This window comes from Lipophrys pholis (genome assembly GCF_963383615.2).
Source record: "Lipophrys pholis genome assembly, chromosome: 12".
NCBI classification, from domain to species: domain Eukaryota; kingdom Metazoa; phylum Chordata; class Actinopteri; order Blenniiformes; family Blenniidae; genus Lipophrys; species Lipophrys pholis.
In genome coordinates this window covers 4,391,194-4,403,513 of record NC_137641.1, presented here as the reverse complement: position 1 = coordinate 4,403,513, position 12,320 = coordinate 4,391,194, and the positions used below count along the sequence as shown (strand labels likewise).

At 40.2% G+C, this 12,320-nt stretch overlaps 2 gene segments (V, D, J or C); one reads left to right on the top strand and one right to left on the bottom strand.

Annotated features, from left to right (window-relative positions):
* The window catches only part of LOC308117567 (immunoglobulin kappa variable 4-1-like), a 93,676-nt gene that overhangs the window by 46,619 nt on the left and 34,737 nt on the right, over nucleotides 1–12,320 (top strand).
* Nucleotides 7,153–10,834, bottom strand: LOC308117851 (Ig kappa-b4 chain C region-like). The segment is given in 3 exons: nucleotides 10,829–10,834; nucleotides 8,713–8,794; nucleotides 7,153–7,662 (listed from the first exon to the last, which is right to left on the bottom strand).

Below are 12,320 nucleotides of genomic sequence, written 5' to 3'. Positions count from 1 at the left end.
GTTATTTATGATACGTTTGTTTTATTTTAATTCTTTGTGTTGGTTTTGCAGTTTGATTCTCCCACCTCATGGAGGATTTTGTGAGATCCAAATTGATTGAGTGGCAGCTTCCCGGGATCATTGACAGGTTTAGTGGTAAGTCAATTTAAGTTGTTTCAATGTCACATTATTTTATTGGTACTAACTTGGTAGCCACTACTATTATAAATAAATTGACATAATATTATAATATAATATTGACATATTATTTAAATGACCTTGTTTCTCAATTTGTCTCCATCTTTTAGATTGCGCAGGACTTTGCTATCCTTCACGGTGAGGCTGCCCCAAAGCTGTTTGAGAAGTGGGTTCCTCTTGATGCAGTCAAGATAATAAGTCTTGTGAAACGCGAAGGGAAACTCACCGATGTGGATGAACTGAGAGGCCACCATTAATGAGTCAAGAAGAGCATTCATGGATGTGCTACCTGTAAGTAATTCAACTTTGAGCATAAATCAAAACATAAATTCATTTAGAAACAACCCCAGTTGTTGTTTTAAAAAGTTGGAAGGAAACATTCATCTTTATATAACAAAGGGCATGGTAAAAACGTTATATCCTTGGAATGAGTGACAGTGCAACGTTAGATAATGTTACTCATTTCACAAAGCACAATTCTTAAAAGTTATAACTCGCATCAGAAGACTGCACATGCCGCATGATTTCATTGTTAAAGGCACTACGACAAACATTTTTTTGCTTATTAAATAAGTCTCATCTGGATGAATCTATGTTATTCACACTTATTAAAGTGCCTTGTGAAAGTATTCATACCCCTTGAACTTATACGCCCCTTGTCATGTAGCAACCACAAACTTAAATACTTTTTATTGGGGTTTTCAGTGATCGACAAACACAAGGTAACACACATTTGAGAAGTGAAACAAAAATGATATGATACTCAGTCCTCTGATACAGAGGGGGTTTTCTGGGGTGTGTCTCTACCAGCTTTGCACATATACACACTGCATTTTTTGTCCATTCTTCTTAGCAAAACAAAACATCTGTGAACTGCCACCACCATGTTTCACACGGTGGATGATGTGTCCAGGTTCATGGTGGCAGCATCGTGTTGCGGGGGGCTTTTCTTCAGCAGGGACAGGGAAGCTGCTCAGAGTTGATGGGAGGATGGATGGAGCTAAATATGAAGCCTGGATCCTACTGAGGATCTTTGGCAAGATTTGAAAACTGCTGTTCACAGATGCTCTCCAATCTGACAACTGGAGCTGTTGTGCAAAGAAGAATGGACAAAAAATGCAGTGTGTAGATGTGCAAAGCTGGTAGAGACACACCTCAGAATACTTTTAGCTGTAACTGCAGTGAAATGTGGTTCAAAGTATTTAGCCCCCTCTGTATTAGATGACTGAGTATGATGTATAATTTTTGTTTCACTACTCAAATGTGTGTTACCTTGTGTTTGTCGATCACTGAAAACCCCAATGAAAAATATTTGTCTTTGTGAACAGACAAAAATGCAGTGTGTAGATTTGCAAAGCTGGAGGCACACCCCAGAAGACTTTAGATGTAACTGCAGTGGAAGGGGGTTCAACAAAGTTTGGTAGGAATGGGTTGAAAGAGCTCGAGTTGTGAGCTAATGATACTTGCTTTGCCCAAGTAGCGATACTTACCTTATCTATTTTATTTCTCATCATAGGTCGGAACCAACATGGTGGAATACCTCGAGCAGGCAAAAACGACGAGATGATGCCCCCATGTCCTCCTGCTGGAGAGCGGGACGCACTACTCGCAGGCATTTTCTGTGATCTCGGGGAGGACAATTGAGGCCGAAACAGCCCTTGCAGCAGTGGATATTTGTTTTAAAAGTTTTTATGTTTTTGACTTGCACTACCCAAAAGAGTGCACGCCAACATGGCAGTTCCTCCAAAGCGTGGTGTTTGAACTGGAGGGAACCGTTTCACCAGCAGTTGGCTTCCTCAGGAGCCAGCTTCTATCACTGGCCTCCAGTTAGGCCAGGACACCGTTTCGTCTGTAGATATCATCCTACAATTGTTTGTAGATATTGTTGTTCTGAAAAGATTGTCATTGTTCCCTGTTTTTTTTAAAATTACAATTACAGGAATTTTGTTCATTAAAATATTTTTGTGTTCTGTAAATTGTGATAAATAATTGTTCAGAATTTTTTTTTGCAAAATTGTTCATATGTTTAGTATCTAAAAGTTTGTGTAAATCACTGTTCCCTGTTTTTTAATAAAGTTTGTTAATTTAAATATTTTGTATTTGGTGAATTTTGAATTGTAATAAATATTTATTCTTAATTTTTTGTGTCAGAGTATATTTAATCAATAAATAGACAACAATATTATATAATTACAATAGAATATTAATAACTAGAAATGAGCCTATGGTTGGGTTATATAAACAACCCAACTGATTGAGTAGAAAGAACCCAACCGTATAGTCAAATTGAGCCTATGGTTGGGTTATATAAACAACCCAACTGATTGAGTAGAAAGAACCCAACCGTGTAGTCAAATTGAGCCTATGGTTGGGTTATATAAACAACCCAACTGATTGAGTAGAAAGAACCCAACAGTGTAGTCAAATTGAGCCTATGGTTGGGTTATATAAACAACCCAACTGTTGGTTTAAAGAGGCCAACCCAACTTGTTGGGTCAAAATAACCCAGCATGTGTTCTGTCCAATAGTTAACCAGTGTTGGGTTAAAAAATAACCCAGGTTGGGTTATTTTTAACCCAACATTTTTAAGAGTGTATATTACGTGTTTCTCTGAATAGTTTATAGTTAATCAGTCTACTGTAATTACTACTATGAAGATGATGAAAATTACACTGAGAAGAACAACATGAACTAATGCTGGAGATGATTAAATCTAACTTTCCTTCTGTAAATCAGCTCCCTGCATATTGCTGGGTATTGCAGGTGCTAGTTCTGGTCCAGGGCCAGACTCAGCACCAGTTCTTTGTCTTTCCACTTCCAAAGCCCCGGCCAAACAGGGGCTAAACTGGTGCTACGCTGGACCCACTTCATTGCTGGGCCAAAGAGGAGCCAGACTGGGACCCGACGCATCTTCAGCTGGGGGCGGAGTTATCTCTGGAATTATCTCTGGAGTTATCTCTGGAGTTATCTCTGGAGTTATCGCTGCCTAAAAGGCGGAAGCGAGGCTGTACCGGCTTTCTGAAAACTACAGCGAACATGGAGCCCCAGAGTGGTTATAGAGAAAAAATTTTAAATAACGTGTGGGAACGATATAATAAGTCGCTCCCTGAAGTTAATAATACGAGGGAACGGGATTTATTTAATCCGCGTTCTCGGAGCCGCGGCTCTCGAGATGCTGCCGCGCTCCTCCACTGTCAGTCAGCTCCGTCGGCTAGAATTTAGAAGCAGTTTTCCATTGTCATTTATTTTTCGCACTTTTCATGGTGACATTATTATAACTAACGTCACGTCCAGGTCTTGTTTCACGTTCTGACCGCAGGCTGAGGCACCGCAGGCTGAGGCGCTGCAGGCTGAGGCGCCGCAGGCTGAGGCGCCGCAGGCTGAGGCGCTGCAGACGCTGCGCAATGCAGTGTGAGGCTGCAGGGGGCGCTCCGCTCCGCTCCGAGACGCTCCGATATTATTTTATAACCACAGAACTTCTTCATAATAAATACTTTTGGTTCATCAGCACCTAAAAAACAAACTACATACTACTGTAAATGAAAGTTGGATTTTATAGGCATAAAATGAGCCTTTTAACGGCTTCATGTGAAAGAGAACTTTAATCAGAGTGTTTACGTAGGTTGCCATGGAAACAGCTTTCAGAGCTGCGTTCTATCATTCTACACCTCCATTCTTCTCCAATGTTGAAGCATTTGATTCAGACACGTCCAGAAATAAAGTGAAAGGAGCAGAAATTCACAATGTAACGCCCAAATGTTGAAAGATAAGCCCCAAACTCATATATGCGTTATTTTTCCCCCTCTAGGTCCACTCTGAGACTCCGGACTAAAAGAAGAAGGACGTGAAAAAACACCAATAGAGACAAGAAGAGACGTAATGTCTTCTGGCTCTTTGGTGCATCTGAGGTTCAGGCCAAACTAGATGGAGCGACCCGGACTAAACCGATGAATACAGTCCGTCTCCTTGTACCTGGATGAGCGCTGTCAGCGCCAAATTGTTTAAATCAGTGACGTATCACGTTTTGGAGTGACGCAATGACGTGGCTCTCACTTGGCTCCGCTAACGGTGGGAAAAGAACCGGTTCTTTGGTGGTGCTCATTTCAGAACTGGCTCTGGCACCGGCCCTGAACTAGCTCCTGGTTCTCTTTGGTGGAAAAGCCCTCTGGCAGTGACTGCTGTCTCTGTGCCGGGGTCCAGTAGTGGTTTGGGGATTCCCCTCCTCCTCCCTCCGTTTGCTTTACAGCTCAGAGTTTTCCGCCATCTTGTGAGGGCCATTTGTCAGGACTTCAGCAACAATACAGCATCACTGTTCTGCTTTTGGTTGTACAAACAGACAAAACAAGGACAATGGACTGCGTGGGATTACCTCCCACAGGTAGGAAAAACATATTTATTGTTGTTGTTGTTGTGTTTAGCTCATATAACATTAACTTGGGACATAGATGAGCTGGAGCCGTGGGAAATGTTTTCTATTCCCTGGCTGAAGCTCGTCCTCAAATAAAAACAACAACAATATCAACGTCTATTGGATTCATCTAACGGAGGCTATTTTAGTTGCAGTGTGTAGAATATTACATTTCAAAAGAAATGAGTTGCTCAGAACCAGTCAGTGTACTGTTCCCCGCCTGTTCCAGCAGGAGAACCTCAGCCTGATCCCAGTAGGAAGTTCTGTCTGGCTGTGCTCAAACAGCTGTGAGCAACATGTCACACCTCACTCCTTTTAGACATACTGACATGTACACAAACATTATTATTATATATATTGATTAGGATAGCAGATCAATTGATTGCACGTTGCACAAGCAGTGAATTAATGTGATAACACAGGACTCTGAACATGTAAATCCTTTTTCCTCACTAGGACCTCTCCTATGCACTGCCCACATGTCCTGATGCTTTGACAGCCAGACTCAGTGAAGCCATGGCCGAGGTGGAGAGTCTGAGGAGAGAGAAGAGGAATGAAAAGATGGAGAACGGAGGGCAAAGAGCACAGTGGGGGGTCTTCTGGAGGAACTGAGAGTGAAAAATCTAATAAATGAAGAGCTGAAAGAGAAAATGTCATATAATATGTAATAATAGATAAATGTGTCACAATAAATAAACATGTAATAGGTAAATATGTAACAATTATTTTCTATGTAATATTAAAGGCAACTATGTAAACATAAATGAATGTATAATAAGTAAATATTTTATTGTGTGTAAATATGTTAAAAAAAATCTAAATTTGTTACACAAAAAAGTTATAACTTGTGCCCTATTGTACATGTTCATTGTACATAAATGTCACATTGTGTGTAAATAAACTCTTTTGCATATATTTGTCATGGCTCCATCATGTTGCTGCTCTAAAAGGAGAGGACAGCGTCCCAATGTCCCATCTGCAAACTTCTTCCATTTCCTCTCAATACTTTCTATAAGTACGCTACATTAAATAAATAAATGAAATATTTTTTAATTTAATCAATTAAAAATGAAAGCAATGATTCTTCACAGTCATGTAAATGTATATTTGCGTGGTTTTTCTTCAGAAAACACTTCGCTGTCACATAGACTTGTTTAGGCTGACGGGTCAGACTTGCCCCTCACAAGATGGCGGCCGCTCTGACGTATGGGAGCGGTGGGCGGACACAGGCTGTGTGGCGTCTAGTGTATATGTCTATGCTGACACCTGCTCCACTACAGACATAATATAGATCAGGCCTCAATTACTTCCCCCCGAGGGCCAAAATCAGAGCAGCATGCCAAACCAAGGGCCGGAACCATCGCAGGTTTTTTGCACGACGTCAGTAAAAGTTGTTTTATTTGCAAATGTTAGCTGATGTTACCATTATTACTATTATTATTGTTGTTATCATTATTATTATAGTAATAGTAGTCAAGGTGGTTGTAGGAATAATTTAAGCCTGGGATTTTAAAAACTGGTTTTGAGGGTGACTTAAAAAAGCACTCTTGAAAAAAGTAAGTGTAAAACCAGCTATCTAATTATTTACACAGAGAGAGAGAGACAGAGATCCAGGGAGAGATGTTCAGTTTGTTACTGTTTAAATTCCATAATTGTTGTTTCAGTGCTGCTTTGGTTTCTGTTCTTATTTCATCCATTTATTGTTTTTAATTGTGATCTGTTGCATTTGAAGTATAAAAACTGCTATATAAATGAACCTGTTATTACAATTGTTGTAATTTCTGTTATAAACACGAATTAGATGCCAAATAAACAAAAACGAATGAATTCACTCACCAATCAGTGAGAAAAGTGATGGGATGAAGAAATCCCTCTGATGTATGTTGCATCAGAAAGTCTGTTTCTTTTAGTCAGAGATCAGAGGTGAAGAACACTCCTCCACTAAATCCTCCACTCTTCTTGTCGCAGTATTATCTGACACTTACCAAAATCATTATCCATCGTTCCAGCCACATTCCTGACATTCTTAATGTGACCTAATGCATCTGAAGATAGTTCTGAAATGGGCCTGACACTCCTGATATTCCTGGAACTTCTTTTTGGCTCCAATGAATCTTCAAGAAGATCAAGAATCACCTGTATTGGTGAAGTTTGTAACTGAGAGTGTGGATTAGTAGTGAAAGCAGCAGAAGGAGACTTGAACTTTGATTCTTTTCATCATAAAGGTATTTATTCTGGCAACACGAGTATCTATCTGTGATGCAAAGGCTTTTTATACTGCATCTCTGCATGATGACCTGGTTTTTGTAGCCATAAAAAAGTGATTGAGGGGTGGATTGACTCAGACCAGCACTAGTGAAGGCCGAGGTCTGAAATGCAAGGCTGCCACTGTTACAATCTAATCCTACCATTTATAGGACATGCAAATACGTTTCAACTTCCAGCTTTTATTGAAAGATATAAATAAGGATGTGAGGATATAAACACTCTCATATAATATTTTTACATTCATCCATCTTTGCCATGATGATTTTATTGTTGTAAAAAAGTCATGAAAGACCAAAGATTGAGGTGAAAACTGTCTTTATTTTGTCAAAGCTTGAAGAAAATGATGATGAAAGAAGATGAATATTGATGAAGTCAGTTTGCTTTGATGATAGAAGAAAGTGAAAGAGGGTGAATGACAGAGGTGAGATCAGTGTGAGAGTAAAAGCAGTGTGAGAGTCCCAGTGAGTCCGGTCAGGACTGGGAACACTGGTCTCTCCTCAGTGTCTCTCTGAGGGGAGTCTGGGAGCCCCGGGTGGCCTCACAGGTCACAGAGCCCACCTTCCTCCACTGGTCTGCAGGGAGCCTCAGGGTGCTGCTCCAGCTGTAGAGGCCGTCCTTCTGCAGCACCCCGGGGCTCCTGCTCTCCTCCCAGCTGCTGCTGCTGCTGCTGCTGCTGCTGTCCTCCACCTTCCAGCTCAGACTCCAGTCTGAGGGGAAGCCCTCGTTGGCCAGGCACATGAGCGTGGCCTTCCCCTGCTGCAGCTCCTCTCTGGAGGGGGGCAGCACCGTCAGGGTGGGGCGGGTATCACCTAGGAGACACCAATCAAATTAGAGGACAGGGAGCACCCAGCTGTCAATCAACCAGCACACACCTGGACAGCTTTAGTGGGAGACAGCTGATTTGGTCCTGGAAGAAGTTGCTGTCAGAGGCTTTTTCTGCTCCAGCAGTCACTCACTCACACATTGTTTCACTTCCCTTTAAGAAGCCTCTCATGCACATCAGCACAGAGAGAATCATCCAACACTTTGACCTGAAATACCTCAAACTACACAGGAAGGAACACAAGCTGATGTCTCAACGTTTACTCTTCATTTGCATCAACGTTATCAGAAAGTTTACACTTTACAACTTATGACTGGAAACTTTAACATGAACTTCAAATCTAAATTAATATTTTCAATTATTTAGAGCAAAATGTAAAAGAAAACAGTGAAATATATATCAAGAGGTTTTCATAATTTTATAACATTTATCATCAGTATTTCTATTTTACTGTAAAATAACAATATTAATGATGCATTTTAAAGTAAGAAGAGAAACAGAATTGGGAAACATTCTATAGAATCAAGAATAAATCCAGCTGTGATGAAGAGACACTCAATAAAACAAGAAGAATAAAACCTGCACACATTCCAACACAAACACATTTCAAACAGTGGACATGTCAACTAAAACTCAGCCCAAAGACAGACCAGTGCACCAGAAATGTCCCTAAATACACAGGTCAGTGTAAAAACAGCTTCAACATGAGACTGGTAGAGTTAAAACAGTGTGTTCCACAGCCATCAGGCTCTAACTGAGCACATTTAAAGACTGACAATATCTTTGGTTTTGTCATTTAATCCTAATGAGATTTTAATCCGGTGTAAATTTAAAACTAATAACTTTTCTCTGTGATCAAATTAAAGTGAAACAGAGCTGAGCTAAACTACATGAAATCAATGGAGATTAAAACTTGATCACTACAATAATTATTAAGAAAAAAAAACATCTTTCTAATCTCAAATCATTCAAACCAAGGTTTAATGTATGAATTTGAATTATTTAGTTGAAAGTATTAAAAGGAGAATAAACTTACTTCCAACATCCAGTCTGGTTCCTCCACCGAACGTGTACCACAGTGATACAAACTCATTGAGCCGCTGTACAAAAACCTCTGACTGTAGAGAGACGCCACTCTCTGATTCTGAAACCAACAAACTCACCAAAACAACTTTTACCACCTGATCCTAATGGAACACAAGAGAACAGTTCTTTATTCTGCAATGTCTACTTGAAATACATATATTTATAGAGATTGTTTTAAAGATTATTTTCTATTTTTTTCTATTATGTCTATTGGAATTTATTCCTGAAGGGATTTAACAGCAAAATTAGAAATTAAAATATAAAAACTACAGACGTATCTTAAATTATTCAGTTTAATTCCTTAATAACTCATAAAAGTTTGAATCCAGAGTGAAAGTGAGAGATGAAAGTGATCCAGGTCCCTGTTGGAGTCAGTCAGAACATTTCCATAGAGCCACTTTGCATCAGCAGCACCATGCTCCAGTGCTCTGGGAGAGTTTATAGTCCTGACAGTTGAAGACTGGATGACTGACAGCCGTCCTTCATGACAACAGAAGACAGAGAAATCCTCCTCATCAGAAACATGAGTGTGATCTGCGTCCTCATCTGGACTCTCCTCTGCTGCTGCTTCACAGGTAAAGTCCAGAGAATCAAACTCCTCTCCTCTGTCAACATCCGTCCCTCTGAAATGAAGCCCACAAAACCATGAGGCTGCTTGATGTTTCTGTCTGTGTTTCCTCAGAGTCCAGAGGCCAGGTCACAGTGACTCAGCCTGCAGCAGTCAGCTCTGCTCTGGGAGCCTCCGTCACCATCACATGTAGGACCAGTCAGAATGTTCGTGTTTATAGCAGTAAGCACCTTTTAGCCTGGTACCAACAGAGAGATGGACAACCTCCGAAATTGCTCATTTACTACACCAACACTCGAGAATCAGGGACTCCAGATCGTTTTACAGGCAGTGGATCAAACTCTGACTTCACTCTGACCATCAGTGGAGTTCAAGCTGAAGATGCTGCAGTTTATTACTGTCAGAGTGTTCATTACATCAACAGTCAGTGGGTGTTCACACAGTGAAAAACCGTCGTACAAAAACCTCCCTCAGTCAGACTGAACAGAAACTGACTGCTGCACACTGATACACTTCACTGAACACACACACACACACACACACACACACACACACACACACACACACACACACACACACACACACACACACACACACACACACACACACACACACACACACACACACACACAGGTCTACTGAGCGCAGAGTTCAACACCACTTCATACCAAACTAAAGTTTGTGCAGAAGTTTTGAGCTCCAACATCTTCATGACAACCATATCCTGTAGGATCCCATCTTGTGAAAAGGTTTAACACGGGGAATAGCCTCTGATTAAATCATTTAATAAACTAAACTGTGTCTCGGTGGGGAGTTGAACACGGGCCTACTGATTGCAAGGAAAGAATTCCTCCACTAGACGAGCAGCATATTGATTTACAAGTGAGATTCTTACACAGATTTTATTATGACCTTACACTCACTTTACCTCCAGTTTCTCCTCTAAAGTCAGAGTTTTACATTTATACACCAGTAAATAATCAACCTCATTCATTTGGATTCTTAACTGTTAGCTCTCGCGGCGCATAAGCTGGCGTCACAACTCACTCAGTTACCTTGAAAAAGTAATCCAATTACTGATTACTAGTTATTCCTTGAAAAAGTAACTTAGTTACCTTACTGATTACTTGTTTTTAAAAGTAACTAAGTTAGATTACAAGTAATCTTATAGTTACTTTCAGCAGCTGCCAACAACATGCCCCCCTCAATCTCAACATAAAAATGACAACTGGTTTTACCAGAAACTGAGTTCTGATCACTGCCTGGCCTCCTGCTGATCCAGATTTAACCTTTGACCTTCATTCTTTGTTGTATTTATATCTGACTCATGGTTTTATTATCAGATTTTTACTATTACTGGTATTTATTAGTACATAGTTTAGTCTATTGTTGCACTATTTATCTGTTTTAAATAGAGCAATAGTATTTATTTGTTTGCACAACCTGCTCTATGCAACATTTTAATGACAGAGTAACGTGTTATTAATTAATGCGTTACCGGCATGACTGTGGCTATGTCCCGCTGGTCTTCCCTCCCCCTCTCTCTAACTGGTAACTTGGTAAAGATGGTGATTCTCCCTAAATTTCTTTATTTGTTCCAACACATTCCAATTTTTATAAGAAAATCTTTTTTTTAACAGATCAGACAATAATATAATGTTTGTGGTTGAACCAGACTCCTTGCATCAAAAAAATTATTCTACAACTTCCCAAAAAGCGGGACGGTCTTGCACGACGTAACATCATACAATACTATTGGTCATGCAATATTAATAAGCTCTGTCATTGGCTGGACAATGAAGCCGACACAGATCCTTCATGGGCTCAAATAGAACGGCGATCTTCAAGGTTCTCTCTCCAGTCCCTCCTCACTTCTCGTCTCCCTGTTAACATTCATAACATCTAACAGAACCCTGTTGTCAACAATTCCTTGAAAATCTGGCTGCAGTTCCGTAAATATTAAAGCTTGAATTACCCCTCAATTTAAGAACTGATTGTTAAAAACCATCTATTTCCGCCCTCCCTATCAAATCCTGCATTTTAAATCTGGCAAAACAAGGGCCTGGGGCCTCATTTATAAAACACTGCGTAGGATTCCTACTAAAAATGTTGGTGCGCTTTAAAGCTGAAAATGGCGTGCGCCCAAACAAATTCAGATTGGTGAAACCGTGCGTACTGCACTTTCCTGTTATAGATCACAGTCCACCTGGAAGGTCCCACAGTTGATGTCCCGCCCTCAACACGTCCACTTTTAACCATAAATGGTCGATGCAAAGTGTCTCGTCAATATCTTTGCATCTCAATCGGCCCGTTGATCGCCGGCATTTGACGCTAAATCCTGAGAGAAAAGAAAAGAAAAGGAATTTTACAGAGAGAGAAATGGTCATGGAGGAGGTGGAGGTCAGGAAAATTATATTAGTTGGTGGTCACCAGTGTTGCCACAGTTACCTTGCAAAAGTAATTAGATTACTGATTACTAGTCACTCGCCTAAAAAGTAATTTAGTTACTTCATTGATTACTTGTTTTTAAAAGTAACTAAATTGGATTACAAGTAACTTTTTAGTTACTTTCAACAGTTGCCGACACCGCCCCACGTCTCTAAATAAAAAGGACAACTGGTTTGGCCACAAAGTGAGTTCTGATCACTGCCTGGCCTCCTGCTGATCCAGATTTAACCTTTGACCTTCATTCTTTGTATTTATATCTGACTCATTTTGTAATGATCAGATTTTTACCATTACTGGTATTTATTTACCCAGTTGTAGTCTGTTGTTGACCTTTTAATTACCCCCCTTGAGGAGAAATTAAGTCTTTCATTGATTGATTGATTGATTGAAAAAGAAAAAAATGTCAAAAGAGTTCAACATCTCTGCAGTTGTGTTCTTGTGGCAATAATATGGTTTAGTGTTGACATTTCTTAGTTTCCGTTGTTTCGTGTCACCTGAATGCACCGTTAGAGCGAGTTGGTCTGTGATTGGCTGAGAGTGGA